This window comes from Oryctolagus cuniculus, chromosome 17 (genome assembly GCF_051225735.1).
Source record: "Oryctolagus cuniculus isolate XC-2025 breed Fujian yellow rabbit chromosome 17, ASM5122573v1, whole genome shotgun sequence".
NCBI classification, from domain to species: domain Eukaryota; kingdom Metazoa; phylum Chordata; class Mammalia; order Lagomorpha; family Leporidae; genus Oryctolagus; species Oryctolagus cuniculus.
In genome coordinates, this window is record NC_142883.1 from 69258850 (window position 1) to 69276299 (window position 17450).

Here is a 17450-nt window from a genome sequence, read left to right on the forward strand (position 1 = left end):
TCTGCTAATGGCCTAAGAAAAGCAGAGCAAGATGGCCCAAATGCTTGGGCCCCTGACACTCACTTGGGACACTGGATTAAACTCCTGGCTTTGCACTGGCCCAGGCTTGACCTGTAGCAGCCATTTTGGGAGTGAACTCGATCTCACTGTACTGCTTTGTAATTCTGGCTTTCAAGTGAATAGATTTTTAAAAGAAAAAATGAAAACCACATGCAAATTGTACATGTTTATAAAGCAGTATGTAATGGGCAAACAAAACCCTTAATGCCAAGTCATTGGAAGGAATGTTTCTCCTATCAATTTTGCTGTCTTTTTATCTTGCCTGTGGATTTTGTTTAAACTTTGTGTAGTCAAGGTCATCAGTCATTTCCTCTCTTCTGAGCTAAAGCCCGAAATACCTTCTGACAGGATCACATCAGTTGTGCGAGTCCCTCTAGGGCTCAGTTCCACAGCCCAGGCCGCCCGCCCACAGGACTTTCTGGTCCATGAGGCTACGCGGCTCTAGGCGCCCCTGACAGGCTGCTCTGGTGAGATCCAGCTCAGACCCAGGGACTGGCCCGCGTGGCCGAGGTCACGAGGGAGGTGCCCCCTCAGGGAGCCGGCCCTCGTGCAGTTGGGGGCAGTTGCGCTGGAGAGAGCTCCAAGGCAGATGACCAGGGCCTCGCGGGATGTCCCCTACTTGTTGAGCGAGGTGGACGTGGTCCAGGTCCGTGCACCTTTGAGCTCCTGTCAGTTGGTCAGCTCTGTCCCATGTGCGTTAGCGCCAATTGTCAAGCGCCCCCCATCGTCCACTTTTATATCGTCTAATGAGGTTAGCCAAGCGGCGGATCTGGAGGGGGAGGTGGGGGTGGAGAGTGGGGGACCAACGGACGCTCAGAAGGTTACAGTTGGGGCTGATTAACCGGGTACATGGTCGCAGTTAGCGGTTGGATGGATGATAGAGTGTGCGGCTTGCTTTTGTAAAATAATGCTTACTGTAATTCATTTTCTTTACTTAGAAGTTATAGTGATTAATATACCGATACTAATGTATGTAATCACATATACGAAGATATATTAAATATAAGTAACAAATATACAATGTATAAATGTTAGTATTTATATCAGAATATTAGAATATTATTTTTCTAATATTATAAATATTAGAAACCTACAGAGGCAGAACCTGCAGCTATGGAGAGTTGACTGTATTGTTCAAAACCTGTAGCCCTCATCGAACAGGTAAGCTTAAGTCATTCCTTCTACCACAAACACCATTTAGCTCTAAGTGTTTGATAGAAACCAGTGAGTGTGTATTGCACTGTATGAGAAACAAGCCCACCTGAGCCCTCCCAAAGGATGGACTCAGAAGCATGAAGGAAGCAGAAGGCAAGGTGTTTATTGATACTTGGTAATTTTTTTAAAAAAAGATTTACTTATTTATGGCCAGCGCCGCAGCTCAATAGGCTAATCCTCCACCTGCGGCACTGGCACACTGGGTTCTAGTCCCGGTCAGGGCACTGGATTCTGTCCTGGTTGCCCCTCTTCCAGGCCAGCTCTCTGCTATGGCCCAGGGGTGCAGTGGAGGGTGGCCCAAGTGCTTGGGCCCTGCACCCGCATGGGAGACTGTGGGGAGCAATCCGGACTAGACTGAGTTACTGGAATTAAGACTTATTCTATGCATCTGCTCTCCCACAATATGGCGCTGGGAGAGAAGTAAACAGCTTCCGCACAGCTGCCTCCAGTTCAACTAATAAACTGTAGGACTTGCTATTGATTGGAGGAGAGCAGTGTACTCGGCGTGTGGGCAGCCGAGTTAGGATTGGCGGAGGAGGACTATAAAGGAGGAGAGAGACGGCATGCACCAGGAACATCTATGGGGAACATCTAAGGGGAACATCTAGCTGAAGGAACACCTGTGCAGCCCCCGAGAGAGCCGGCCGGCGGTGTGCCGCTCCCCTGCGGAAGTGGGGAATGCGGCCAGGGGGAACTGCCCTTCCACGGAGGTGGAAGGGATAGTAGCCAACCCGGGAAGAACCAGCAGCAAACCCGGGGAGGGCCGAGCAGACGAAAGAACAGCGCAGGGTCCTGTGTCGTTCCTCCACGAAGAGGGGGAGCGACATATTGGTGCCGTGACTCGGATAGGAAACCTAGGGCGGATAGGAAACTTAGGAGGGAAGAAATGACTCGGATAGGAAACCTAGGACGGATATGAAACTTAGGAGGGAAGAAACGGGAAGAACTGGGAAAATATCGGAGAGAGAAACTAGCAAACAGCCTAGGGAAAATATCGGAGAGAGAGACTAGCAAACAGCCTAGGGAAAAGCCGGACGAAAAAGGAGCCGGAAGAAGCTATTGAAACCCTAGGCATAGACTCAGATACGGACTACGGGGGGAAGCTGGGAGAAATCTCTAAGGTCGAAAGCGAAAGTGAACGCTAGAACAAACAGACTTGGACGCGGACTGTGGGGAGAGGCCAGGAGAAATGAGGGAGGAATATTGTTGGAGGAAAGCTTGGGGAAACATACCGGGTAGAGAAAAATGTTAGGGAAATTGAAGCCGTGGGGGGCAGGCCAAGGCGGACACGAAAGCCACTTTGGGATTCTCAAGTTAGCCCGGGAATAGGGGGCGAAAAGTTGAAACCAGAAGCTGAAACGTGAGCCTGGTTGGGATCCGTCTGATTAGCCCGGGGAGCAAAGGACGGGAAGCCAAACCGTGGGGCGGAGACGTATGCTGGGTTGAATTCGCCAGGCTAGCCCGGGGAACTTAGATTGAATGCTAGTGGCGGACACGTAAGCTACGCTGTGTTACTCGCGGAAGCCGCCGCGTGCAGAGAGAGCACGGGGCGTGAATAGATAGGGAACGGGGCTGGCGCGAGGCCGTGGTGCAGACGCGAAGGGCGTGGAGACCGCGGAGCGCGCGAAGCCGAGCCGCGCAGAGCCACGAAGCCGCGCGGAGCCGTGAAGCTGCCGGCAGGGCGAGGCGCCGGAAAGCTGCCGAGAAGCAGCCTCAGGGCGGGCGCAGCCGGGAAGCCGCGGGGATAAGAGAAACAGAAGTTTAGAAATGGAATGAGAGCGGGAAGCTGCGGGGATAAGAGAAACAGAAGTTTAGAAGTAAAGTGAGAGAAATAGGAATGAAGATAGAAGTAAAATGGGAGAAATAGGAATGCCCGGAGATAGAGAAATAGAGAAATAGAAAGGCCTCCCTACAACACTGCAATGTGAGAGCTTGGATTCGGTCTGCCTGATTAAGTGAGGCGATGAGCACGATGAGCACCTGGGCGGCTAGCAGCTTATGCGCCGCAGGTCACCGAAGACAGGCACGAATTAACATCAGTAAGGCCTCCCCATAAAAAGGCAATGAGAAGGCTTGGATTCGGTTTGCCTGATAGAGCTTGTAAGCCCCTGCAGGCAGAGCAGAGCATGCGCTGCGGGGCACCGAACACAGGCACGCATCAGCGCCTAAAAACCTCCTCATAACATGGTGAAGAGAGGACCCGGATTCGGTTTGCCTGATTGTAAGAACCTGTGGCAACTCTAGCAAGTAGAGCAGAGTGTGTGCTGCGGGACACCGAAGACAGGCGCGTATCAACGCCAAAAATAAAAAGAAAGGGGGATCTGTGGGGAGCAATCCGGACTAGACTGAGTTACTGGAATTAAGACTTATTCTATGCATCTGCTCTCCCACAATATGGCGCTGGGAGAGAAGTAAACAGCTTCCGCACAGCTGCCTCCAGTTCAACTAATAAACTGTAGGACTTGCTATTGATTGGAGGAGAGCAGCGTACTCGGCGTGTGGGCAGCCGAGTTAGGATTGGCGGAGGAGGACTATAAAGGAGGAGAGAGACGGTATGCACCAGGAACATCTATGGGGAACATCTAGCTGAAGGAACACCTGTGCAGCCCCCGAGAGAGCCGGCCGGCGGTGTGCCGCTCCCCTGCGGAAGTGGGGAATGCGGCCAGGGGGAACTGCCCTTCCACGGAGGTGGAAGGGATAGTAGCCAACCCGGGAAGAACCAGCAGCAAACCCGGGGAGGGCCAAGCAGACGAAAGAACAGCGCAGGGTCCTGTGTCGTTCCTCCACGAAGAGGGGGAGCGACAGGAGACCAGGAGAAGCACCTGGCTCCTGGCTTCAGATTAGCATGATGCGCTGGCTGCAGCGTGCGGGCTGCAGCTGCCATTGGAGGGTGAACCAACGGCAAAGGAAGACCTTTCTCTCTGTCTCTCTCTCACTGTCCACTCTGCCTGTCAAAAAAAAAAGATTTACTTATTTATTTATTTGAGGGTCAAAGTTACAGAGAGAGGGAGACACAGAGAGAAAGGTCCTCCATCTGCTGGTTGTTTCCCCAAATGGCTGCAATGGCCAGAGCTGGGCCAATCTATAGCTAGGTGCCAGGAGCTTCTTCTAGATCTCCCATGTGGGTGCAGGGACCCAAAGACTTGGACCATCATCCACTGCTTTCCCAGGTGCCTTAGAAAGGAGCTGGATCAGAAGTGGAACAACTGGGACTTGAACCAGAGCCCATATGGAAAGCCAGGGTGCAGATTAACCGACTGTGCTTCAGTGCTGGCCCTGTGTGAACCAGCACACAGAAGATCTCTTTCTCTATATGTCTCCCTCTCCAGCTCTGTAACTGTGCCTTTAAATTAGTAAGTCTTTAAAAAGGGTGCAAGGAGAGAAGGAGAATGGAATGAGCGTGATGCCCATGCTCTTGGGGTGCAGAGTGAAGAGTTTCAACACATGTGTAGGAATAGCAAGTAGTTTTTTGCTGTTTTTGTTCTGTCCCCAATCTGTTAGCTGAACTGCTTTTTTCTTTCTCCAAGATTATAAATACATTAAGGGCATCTTAGAAATGTATCAGTTTCCAGGCGTAAGACAAAAGAAGAATTTTATACTAGTATTCTCCTACTTATTCCTACTGACATAAAAGGCAGAGACAAGGAAAAACAATGAGCCCACCTAGAAGATTTAGGATATAACATTCCAGGTCTTGGGCTTTTCCATGTCCCTGGGAAGTCTCCAGATTCCCACCTTGCTGTCCAGCCCCACAGGGCTGCCACCTTACCTGGTGCACATGTGTACTGCCTCCAGGGTAACTTCAGAACCCAGAATGAAGTCAGCCAGCTCCAGCCACCCGCATTGGCACCCAAGTCTCTGAGCCCCAAGGGTAATTCAAATTATTTTCCCTCTGGTGAATATCTTTGGAATGAATGGCCAGTGGCCAGCTCCTCATTAAGAGTGAGGTTCCTGTAGTCAGGGCAGGTTCAGTGACAAGGTCTTAGTGATTGGTGTTAGCTAAGAGCTGCTTGGGTGTCTATGCCCCAAGCTTGCTAGTAGGGGAGTAGAGGATCCAGTAGCCCAAGGACAAATATATTAAATATGTGTGTGTTAGATTACATGTTTTTTTTTTGACAGGCAGAGTTAGACAGTGAGAGACAGAGAGAAAGGTCTTCCTTTTTCCGTTGGTTCACCCCCAAAGTGGCTGCTACGGCTGGTGCATTGCAGCCGGCGCGCTTCCCCAATCCGAAGCCAGGAGTCAGGTGCTTCTCCTGGTCTCCCATGGGGTGCAGGGCCCAAGCACCTGGGCCATCCTCCACTATACTCCTGGGCCACAGCAGAGAGCTGGACTGGAAGAGGAGTAACTGGGACAGAATCCGGTGCCCCCATAAGGACTAGAACCCGTTGTTCCGGTGCCGCAGGCGGAGGATTATCCTAGTGAGCCACGGAATTGGCAGTTTACATGTTTTTAAAGTATTTTTAAATTTTTAAAATTTATATAAATGGAACAAATTTTGTGTATTTCATACACACAGTTTAAGAACATAATGCCACTTCCCAAAGGAAGCCTTGATGCTTATGATGCCATGCTTGTCCCAGTAGACAGTGATTAAGTGTCTCTGTGTTGTGTATATTATTAATTCATTTGTATTTGTACACTTATATACTTGTGTATTTGGCAGTCATAGGTTTATTCCTGTTTGTATTATTTTTGATATGTCTTTGTATATATAAGTAAATATATTGATACATGTTGTGTGTAAGTAGACATTTCTGCAAATAATGACAGTAACATTTCTTCTCTCTTAGAATGTCGAAGTCTCCCAGATGTGAAATTACAGCTATATAGGTAAATGAAATTTATTTATATTTTATAGACATATCTGAGTATTTATGCAGTTAAATATATGTCTTTAAGGATTCACTCAATATTTTCTTACATTTCCCTGTGTGGATATAGGTAAGTATTTGTCTAAGATTGTCATTTTTGCTATGGACATAATACAAGCTTTAACCTCCCATTGGTGAACTACGGCCCTACTGAGATTGTAGGGACTTTTGGCTGACTGCAGGCATAGATGTAAAACTGGCTCTTGGCCTTGTGCATGGGTAGTTTGTGTCCATAGTTTCCTCCAGTGGTTGGGACATACCTCAATCCAACAGTGGAAGAGCTCACATTAGTCACACCTCATGCATCCATTTGGAAAGGCCCAACCCTTGACCTCTAACCCAGTGACATTGGTCTGTCTTGGCCCCAGAAGGTCTGGAATTCTAGGTATATATAAATGTGTCAGTATCAGACAGTTCTGGAGAAATCTGGGGATGCCCTACAGATCAGGTTGAGGAGAAAAGCAGAGATATTTTCAAACTCAGTTTACAGATCATAAAAGCTACCTTGTATTTTGTAGCTTTTTGGAGATAACTTTTGTACATATTTTGCTAGACCTGTGACTATTTTTGTGTGGTCCAGTAAATGGCATTTGGTAACATTTGAATTCCAGTTGTTCTCTGCAGGTGTAAAGCACATCAGGAGGCACTGACACACTAACAGTGTCTTTGCTTCTTTTGGTCTCCATCTGCAATGATGCATGCACAGGTTACTCACTGCTCCCCAACTCCTTGGGTAATTGGGAAGTCAGGACCTGAAATCTGTGACTACTGATGAGCAGCGATTCATCTGGCGTCCAGCAGGGGGCAGCAGGCAAAAAGTCAACAATTGTGAGCGTCCTGCACCGTGGGCAAGCGGCCTGGAGGTGGTGCCCAAAAGCCCCTTGGCTGTGCTGTTCCTGCCGCAGGTGCGTCCCTCCTGAAGAGCACACCCTTGGTTCCTTTCCTTGCAACCTGAGGCTCCTGACTGGGCGCTGATGCCTGAGGAGGGAAATAGCAGCAGAGAAGCTCTCGTTTTCCAGGATGTTCTCAGGCGGGTGATTCTTCACTGTCTCACTTCATATTTTAGCCAGATTTACTTGACAAAAGTATCTATCAATGAAGGGTATAATGGGTGGACATCAGGTCAGTCTATGAAGTTGTTATGGAATCAGGACTGTTTCAGGGAAAAATCCTGACAGACTCCAAGGGCCTTTCACCCTGTGTAGCCTTTAGTGAATGGGGCCTTTCCCTGGCTCTGTAAAGTCCCCAAACACCCACTCTCCACTGGCAGCCAGGCTGAGTTGTCCTTTAGACATCTGAGCTCATGCCTACATGCACTGCTGCCATGGTCACCTCAGAACACAGAATGAGGGAATGTTCTCCAGGGAGGGGCCCAGCTGCAGCCACCCCTGTGGCACCTGAGAACCTGAACACCTGATAGGTTACTGAGAGGATTCATTCCTTCCAGTGGACAGTTTTGGGAAGAGTAGCCAGTTCCACACTGAGAGTGACAAACCTGCTGTCAGTTGTCTCAGTGATGTGGACCTGGTGATTGGTGTCTGGGTCCCTTGTGTCTGGGAGCAGAGGGACTCTCTGGGTGTTTATGCCCCCATGATCTCTACCAGGTGTGTGGTGGGCCCAGTGTTGCCTGACATAAAGATTACTGTGTGTGTGTATGTGTGATGAGTGTGAGATTGCATGTGTTCCTTGCATTTCATGTGTATTTAGTATATGTGTATAGTTTCTTGTTATAAACTCATATATTTAGGAATTGTAGGTTTATTCCTAGCTATATTATTATATAATGTGTGTACATATTTTGTGTGTATACATTTCTAGAAACTATGGTAGTAATAGATTCCTTCCTCTTAGGATGTTGAAGCATCCTGGACCCAAGGATATATCCATGCAAGTAAAGGGACAAATTTCTCTATATCTAGACTCATGTGAGTATTTATGCAGTTATGTGTGTACCTTAGAGGTTCCTTCAATTTTTCTGCCCATTTACACAAACGCACATAACTAAGTATTACCACAAGAGGGTTGTTTTCACTAGGGGCAACATACGGGTATTTTCTAAACATTTACTTATTTTATTTGCAAGGCAGTGAGAGTGAGAGAGAAAAAAAGAGAAAAATGGAAAGGCAGTGAGAGAAAGAGAGAGAGAGACCATCTGCTGGTACACTCCCCACATTGCTCCAGCAGCCAGGGCAAGGAGCCAGGAGCTTCATCTGGGTCTCCCACATGGATGCAGGGACCATATTCTTGGGCCATCTTCTGCTTTCCCAGGCACGTTAGCAGGGAACTGGATTGGAAGTGGAACAGCTGGGACTCAAATCAGCACGCATATGATATGCGGGCATTGCAGGTGGCAGCTTAGCCCACTGTATCACAGCACTGGTCCCACCATACAGGTTGTGACCTGTTATTGATGATCCAGGAGACATCTGGAAACCTCAGAAGGGAGCTGCACTGAAGAAGGCTCTGGTTCCTAACCTGTCCTGGCCTTGTACATGGGCAGTGCAGTCCCCAACCACCTCCTTTAGCTGCACTGACACTCTTAACCCTCAAGTGCTGGGACCTAAATTAGCCTCCCTGCTTGTGCATCTACCTGGGTCAGCAGGCCCAACATGCAGCCTCTGTCCAAGTAATTTTAATGCTTTGGGATTTAAGAATATTTTTGTTCATGCAAACATTAGGACAGCTGTAAAGAGTATTTTATAGATATGACATCAGTAGAGGGACTAATGTAAAAGTGCTCAGTGATTTAGATGTGTTTGGCAGAGAGAAATGGAGCTTGTTATGATTTTCCTCATAGGGATCCTCTAAGAAGTAAATAGGCTCTATAGTCTGTTTAAGAAATTTAAGATTATAGTGACTCATGTTATACCATGGCCTCCTAGTTTTAACAGTATGACTGCAAGGAATATTGACCTGGCAATAGAGGCCATGGGCTTCTTGTAATCATAGTTGAAGATCGTATAGGGACATTTTTGCTTCTTACTATCAATGTTATTATGCATGGATTTCCATTTAAATGCTATTTAGTTTCCTCATTGGGTAATAATTACTTGGGTTGAAATTACTGTTGACTAAAAAGTATATAGAATATAATTACTTCTGTGCCTGTGAATGTCATAATTAAGAATATCTATAGAAAGATTAGTATTTTATCACTTTCATGGAAGGTGTCCTTTAGAAAGGGGATACTCACTCTGATTTTTAAGGGAAACTGTGAGGTGGTATCAGGAAGGATCAGAGAGGAAGGTGGGTGAGAAACAGCTTATTTTATAATTGGTTTATTTATAATAAATAGGATTATGAAGTAGTCTATAAGTTGTGTGTGTTTATGTTGATTCAGAGTATTGTGGTATTGAGTACATTGTTATGGGAATAAGTGTAATTGTAAGTTACATAATTTTTATCTTAGGAGAAGGGTTAAGTTTATGCATTATCTAGACCATAAGTGTTTGATGCCATTATTAATTTTGTTTAGCCCACAGTGGTTTCATAGGCTACAAATACTAGTAGGCAATGAATATTATACATGATACGATAAAATGAGCATTTAGGATTACAAGGGTTCCTAAAATGAATGCATATAATATTGTACCTTATAAAGGCAAAAGTGATGATATATCAGTATACTGATGATAGTATTTGTAAGGATGCAACATATGCTAAAATAATATTCCTATAGGTTTGAAGGCATATTGGTGATAATAGAATACCTTAACCTAATGTGTTGAAAAAATTAATTTTAATGATTACACTCATTCTAGTCTTTTTTGAATTCATTCATAGGCTAGACCTAGGGCCAAAATGGAAACTATAATTAGTTCTATGGTAAGAGCAAGTGTTAGGTTTTTCTGCAGTACCCATGGCAGGGGAAGTAAGATGGTAGTATCTAGGCTGAATAGAAAGACTGTAATGCCTAAAAGAGAATTTTATGGATAATGGCAGTTGGGCAGAGGCTATAGGATCAAATCTAAATATTGTATGGACTTTATTTTTTATGTAAATATTTAATTGCTACGACCAGATTATGGTGGTTCCAAGAAATAGCACTACAGATATATGGATTGTCAGGGAGAGAGTAAGTTTCATTATTCTTTTTCAGGTTAAAACTGAAGCTAATACATTGGAAGCCAGTAGCAGTAGTTAATATTAAAATAATAACATATATAACATACTTATGATCCTCATAAGTAAAGAGAGATGTGTAAGAATAATCAGACTGTGTCCACAAAGTGCATCAGGCATCAGTTTCAATGGCAAAATGATGGTTTCATATCAAATGAAATTTTAATTGTTATGAGAAAGTAAGATCTAAATTACAAATAGGCCATGGAATCCTGTGGTTGTAAAGAATGTTGAACCATACACAACCTCAGAGATGGTAAAAGATATATTTAAATATTCTGGGGCTGGCGTTGCGGTGTAGCGAGTAAAGCTGCCACCTGCAATGACGACATCTCATATGGTCACCAGTTTGAATCCTGGCTGCTCCACTTCTGATCTAGCTCTCTGCTATGGCCTGGGAAATCAGTAGAAGATGGCCCAAGTTCTTGGGCCCCTGTACCCACGTGGGAGACCCAGAAGAAGCTCCTCTCTCCTGGCTTCTGATTGGCACATCTCTGGCCATTGCGGCCAACTGCGGAGTGAACCACCTTTGGAAGGCCTTTCTCTCTCTCTCTCTGCCTCTCCTTCTCTTTCTCTGTAACTCTGACTTTCAAATAAATAAATAAATCTTTAAAAAAAGAAATATTCTGAAGTTTGTAGATGTAAAATCAGCTCCAAGTTTGATTATAGTTAGTGGAGTTTGTATGTTATTTTTGTTTTCTTCTGTGAAACTTTAGTGAGCTCGGGTAATTGGTACTCCTGAGGTTAATGTGTTTAGTAAAGATAATTCTAGTAGATTAGGGCACAGATGCTTGTTGGTAGGTTGTAGCTTTAGGACTAGGCATAATGGATAGAAGGCTCAGAATAATCTTGTAAGGGCAAAAAACTGCTGATAGAATGAAAAATTTCATATCTTAATCCTTTTTTGAAAATGGGATTATGATGGCCCTTAATTGTATTGCTCTCAGACTATATCATCATCCTTGGTATATTGTTATTATTTTAGTTCCTAGGCTAGGAATGGTAGAATAGAAGAATTAAAATGGAAACCTATCATGAAGCTATATGATAGAAACAGAGCTAACAAGGGGCTGGTTTTGTCATGCAGCAGGCTAAGCCTCTACCTGCAGTGCTATGTCCTGGCTGCTCTGCTTCCAATCCTGCTCTCTGATTCTGAAATGGGGAAGCAATGGAAGGAGGGCCAAATCCTTTGTTCTCTACACCCATGTGGGAGATCCAGAAGAAGCTCCTGGCTCCTGACTTTGGTTCGGCCCAGCTCTGGCCATTGCCATTTGGGGAGTGAACCAGCAGATGGAAGAACTTTCTCTCTGTCTCTCTCTCTCTCAATTGGTAATTCTACCTCTCAAGTTAATAAATAAATAAATAAAAATTTAAAAAAAAGCAACAGACCTGGCAATGCCCTCTTTTGTAGTTGGAGCTGGTGCTAATTATATGATAGGCATGAGTTTGATGGGTCATTAACCATGAGAGTGGAAATACGGGTGCTTGGATTGGGGTTTCAGTGAGTTCAAGAATATCTAGAATTAGAATAAATGTGATTGTAGCAGTTGCAGAACTGATGCATGTCAAGATTAGAGGCCCCACCAATACAATGTAAGTGAAGAGCTATAATGCTAGCTGTTAATTGGATGGCTAGAGGTGTGGATTAATAGATAGGCTAGTAGTTTCAATAACTACTATCAAAGGAATAAATGAGACAGGTGCATCTTAAGGGAGGAAGTGGATGAAATGCTTTGGTTTTATGGCAGAGGCCAGTAATTACTGCTTCTGCTCAAAGAATGATAGCTAGTAGTGACAACTGATATTTGGGTTGTTTGTGAGCATGTACAAGGTAACTGTCCTGGTTGATTTGTAGAATCACAGAATATGAGTGAGGTTAGTGTTAGAGACCTGGTTCATACTTCAGTGCTGTCATTCACTATTTAAGAATGAGTTGCACCCATCACTGTTAAAGGTAGATGAATTGATTGTTGGCTGGGCAGCTGGGAGATGGGAATAAAATGTTAGGGGATAAGATGATAATTACGATGTGGAATCCTCTTACTGTAAGGGCAACAACAAAGGTGACTGCACTTTCATTCAGTTTCTCATGGAATTTCATCATTGGTGATCCAGTATATGTTGATGTGGGTTTGAGGGTTAAATATATTTAGAGAATTTTAGTTGGAGAAATAAATGTTGCTAATTTTATTGAGATCATATTAATTAATTACATTTGTGTGTCTAATTGTGGCATTTCATTACTGAAATATTTTTGCTTTCAATATTGAAGTATTAGATTCATAATGATGTAACACAGATATCTGTCAGTTTTCAAAGTGTTTTAGTAGTACTGGTTTGAAGACATGGAGATATGGTTGGACCCATACATGTCAGAGCATTTTCATAGTATAGGCCAAGTAGGGTAGATGTGAAGGTTGCCTCATGAAAGCATCCTGGGATGGGAATTTTTTTGAAGATTTATTATTTTTATTTGAAAGTCAGAGTTACACAGAGAGAGAAGGAGAGGCAGAGAGAAAGAGACGTCCTCCATCCACTGGTTCACTCCCCAATTGACTGCAATGGCCAGAGATGTGCCAATCCAAAGCCAGGATCCAGGAGCTTCTTCTGGGTCTTTCCACAGTGAAGCAGGAGCCCAAGTACTTGGGACATCTTCTATTGCTTTCCCAGGTAATAGCAGAGAGCTGGATTGGAAGTGGAGCAGCTGGGACTCGCAGTGCTACCTACATGGGGGGCTGGTACTGTGGGTAGCAGCTTTCCCTGCTGTGCCACAGCCCTGGCCCCGGGATTTGTTTTGAGATGAAATGGTGGATCTGGTTGTGAGTGTAAGACATCTTCAGATAAAAGTAATATATCGATTGGTGTTTCTATAGGTATGAGGACTCTATTATCTACTGTGTGCAGTAATAATCCTTCTGGTTTTAAATCTTCTAAGGGAGTATATAAGAGCCAAAGTTTAAGTCCCAATTTCTGTGCATTCAGAGCTTCAATATTTTTGGTGTCCTGTATCTTTTATGGTTAAGAAGGGTAGTTAATTTCATCTTTCCTATGTATATAATTTGTAAATATGAATGTGCAAATAAGATTTGAGTAATAATAAATAAATAATAAAAGACAATAAATAGTGTTTCTTGGGGATCTGCAGTTCTTTTTATGGGTTAATTTGGTTGTTAGCATAGGTGAAATAATGTAAAGAATTCAATAGCTAGTTAAAAATAAGATTAGGGTGTAGTCATGAAAGTATAGTAGTTTTTCTATAATGGATGATGTAGCATCTTGGAATGCTAGTTGACACAGATATGCCATAAGGATATGAAAAATGTTAAACTAAATTAACCTTGACAAAGTTATGTAATATTTTTACTTATAGTTTTATCAAGGAAGAGTTTTAAGGGATTTGATTCATTCCTTTTTTAAAAATATTTTTTACAAGATTTTATTCATTTGAGAGGCAGAGTTATGGACAAAGAGAGGGAGAAACAGAGAAAAACATCTTCCATCCTCTGATTCACTCCCCAAATGGCCACAACAGTAGGAGCTGCACCAGACTGAAGCCACTTGTCATGAGCCTCTTCTGGGTCTCCAGTGCAGGTGAAAGGGTCCAAGATTTCAGCCAACTTCCATTGCCATCCCAGGCCATAGCAGTGACTTGAATCAGATTTGGAGCAGCTGGGACTCAAATCGGCACCCGTATGGGATACTGGCACTGCAGGTGGCAGCTTTACTGGCTCACCACAATGCTTGCCCCTATGTATTTTTTTTAATTTTACAGATAGAGTTAGTGAGAGAAGGAGACAGAGAGAGAGGTCTTCCTTCCATTGGTTCACCCCCCAAATGGCCACTATGGCCGGAGCTATGCCAATATGAAGCCAGGAGCCCAACGCTTCCTCCTGGTCTCCCATGTGGTTGCAGGGGCCCAACCACTTGAGCCATTTTCCACTGCCTCCCCATCCACAGCAGAGAGCTGGACTGGAAGAAGAGCACCTGGGACTAGAGCCCGGTGCCCATATGGGATGCCAGCGCTGCAAGTGGAGGATTAACCAAGTGAGCCACAGTGCCGGCCCCCTCTATTTTTTTTAATATTTATTTTATTTATCTGAAATGCAGAGTTACAGAGAGAAGTAGTGACTGAGAGGGTGATAAGTTTTCTATCCTCTGGTTCAATTGACAATTGGCTGAAGTGGCCAAAGCTGAGATGATCCAAATCCAGGACTCAGGAGTTTCTTCTGGGTCTCCCATGGAGTACAGGGGCCTAAGGATTTGGGCTATCCTCTTCTGCCTTCTCAGGTGCATTAGCAGGGAGCTGGATCAGAAGTGGAGCATATGGGACTCAAACTGGCTCCCATATGGGATTCTGGTGCTGCAAGCCAGGGCTTTAAGCTGCTGTGCCACAATGCCAGTCCCAGGAGAATTATAACTATAAATAATAATTATCATACAAATGGTGGTGCTGGGTATTTGAATATAGTAAGTGATTTAATATTAACTATTATGAAGATGAAATTAGTGGCTCTAAAATTTGTTGAGACACCTGCCAGGTGAAGTGCAAAGATAGTAAATTTACCAAAGCTCCTATATGTGCTAGATTATTGGCTGCAGGTGGCTAAACTGTCTATCCTGTTCCCATATCAGCTTCTACTATAGAGAAAACAAGTAGTGATGAAAATATGGGAGTAATAATACAGAGCAGATTGTTTACTTGAGAAAATGTTATATATCTGGAGCTCTGGGCATTGTAAATTTGGACAGTGTGGGCGTATTTGATTGAGTCAAATGTGAAGCCATGACTTAGATGGCATATAGTGTTTATATTCTCATGTGCTTTCTAGTGGAATAAGGTGTATTTTGCCACATGTCCATGTCCTTTGAAAGTGATTTTGGATTATAGTGGGCTTGTACATCATATGTGACTTTGGGGATATGCCATTCTCAGTACAGGTTTGTGGTTATGTGAGCAGATTATAGGTGGAAATGTGTAGTCATATTTGGTTGGGTGTCTGTTCTTCATTGACCAATGTGTCTATCTGACAATACTACATGGGCTTAATTGGTTAACAGAAAAGTGTTGACATGGAAGGCACTTAATTCCCATTTTTTGAAATTGTTTCAGTTAGTGTCTTTGCTTGTCCACATTTGATTTTATTTTAAAAAATGTGCATACCATTTTTAAACCGGGGAAGTTATGTAGCTTGCTTTTTCCATTAAATATTTCATCACCTGTGATTTCCCCATTAAAACACAAATGAACTACAGATCCAGAGTACTGTGGGCATGGACATATTGGAATTTATGTAGGGTACCTTCTCTCACTGAATGCCTGAAATCTCCACTGCTCAGAATTCCTTATTATAATGGATAATGCTAAACTAGAATCCTTTAAACATTTCTTTAAAGAAACACAGAATTTGTATGTGTTTCTAGGGCACTGTGTAATGGGCTGGCAGCATCCTTTGCACACACTCACTCACAGAGATAATCTCATAGCATTGGCTGTTTTCATGTTGCTTGTTTGTTATGTTTAAATTTCATGTGGTCATGTTCATCCATCATTATCTTTTTTGTCCTCTGGGCTTTGTTTTATGCCTGAAAGCCCCTCTTCAGTCTGTAATGCCAGGATTTGTTGTTGCTGGGAGTGCTAGGGTTTCAATGTGGGTGGCCTAAGACACATGGTTTCTAGTTGTTTCTCAGTCAGTGAGCCAGTCCTCCATGTAGCTACATTGGCCTCTCTAGGCAAGGGAGTTTTAGGCAGAGCAAACTTTGTAATAGGACATAGTGTTCAGGGTCTGGGGCTTTCCCTGGCTTTTGTAAGTCTGGAACATCCTCCTTGAAGTCTCATCCTGGAGGGTTGTCCATCTAGTCTGGTGCCATGCTATACCATACCTATGTGTACTGTCTCCATGGTGAAGTGAGAACACAATGTGAGAGAATGTTCTTAGAGTAGAGATCCAGTTCCTGCCAGACCTATCGGCACTAGAGATTCTAAGCTCTTTGACTTAACCAAAAGGTGGTTTTCCTTCTACTGAACATCTTTGGAAAGAATGGTGAGCTCCCTAATGAGCTACCTGCTGCCATAGGTAGTTCAGTGACATGTCCCTGGTGATTGGTGTGGCCATGAATCCATGGCCATTTCAGTGAAGGGATTCCTTGGATGTGTACCCTCAATATTGCCAATACTGGAGGGAAGGGCCAAATGGACAGTAGACAAAGGAAGTAAATGTGTGTGTGTGTGTGTGTCAGACTGTGTGTTTTAATGTGCTGTGTGTCTTATTTGTATATGTATAATTTCTTATACATGTGGGATAAGATGTCTTTCTTTTTACTTGTTCCTGTGGTGTACATGTTGTATGTATTTGTGTTTGTATACATTTGCAGAAATGATGGCATTAATGTATTATTTTCTGCTAAGGAGTTGAAGCATCCTGGATGCAGGAATACAATTCAACAGGCAAAGGAACCATTTTTGCTATGTTTATAGAGTGGTACAAGTAGTCAGATAGTGAAGCATGTATCTTTAGGAGTTTGTTCAATGTTTATGTACATTTTAAGGTGTATTTTTGCCAGGATTTCTCCAAGAGCACTATTTTAGCTATGAATAGCATACAGAGCAGAGCCTGCCAATCATGGGCCAGGAGAAGTGTGGAACACTGTCTGGACTGAAGTCATATGAGCCTTTGGCTAACCATTGTCCTTCCTGTCCTGGAAAGCATGGGGGCCATAAACAACCAAAGAGAGCCTTGGTAGTTCCAAGTTATCATCAGGGCACTCTCACGTGGCAGACCTGTACCACCAGCCTTATGTCATCAGAACTGAGGCCTACATAGGCTACCTCCAAGTCAGCCTCAGAACATAGCTCTCTTCATGGGAAAATTCTCCACAAAGAGGCACAACTTCAGTTCGTTTGGCATCTGAGTCGCTCAGGCTCATAGCTGATTCAAAGGATGTATTTTACTTTGGTGGACAGAGTGGCCATCTTCCCACCAAGATTCAGATTCCTGTTGTCAGGGCTGTTTTAGTGAAAAGGCCCTGGTTATTGGTGTGCACTAAGGGCCCCTGGAATGGACAGTGAAGGGCCTCCAGGTGTGTTATGCTCTAAGGTTGCCAGTGAGGTGTGGAGGGCCCCATGCCTCCTGGACAAATAGTCTAGATACATTACATGTGTGTCTATGTGTGTGTTCCCTGGT

General features: G+C 44.1%; 1 long non-coding RNA gene across 1 annotated transcript; it reads left to right on the top strand.

The window, feature by feature from the left end:
• The first annotated feature begins 1144 nt into the window (after positions 1-1144).
• LOC149121351 (uncharacterized) lies at positions 1145-7177 on the top strand. The gene is made up of 3 exons (XR_016223950.1): positions 1145-1221; positions 6067-6106; positions 6854-7177. It is a non-coding gene; the product is annotated as an uncharacterized LOC149121351 (long non-coding RNA).
• Positions 7178-17450: the final 10273 nt, after the last annotated feature.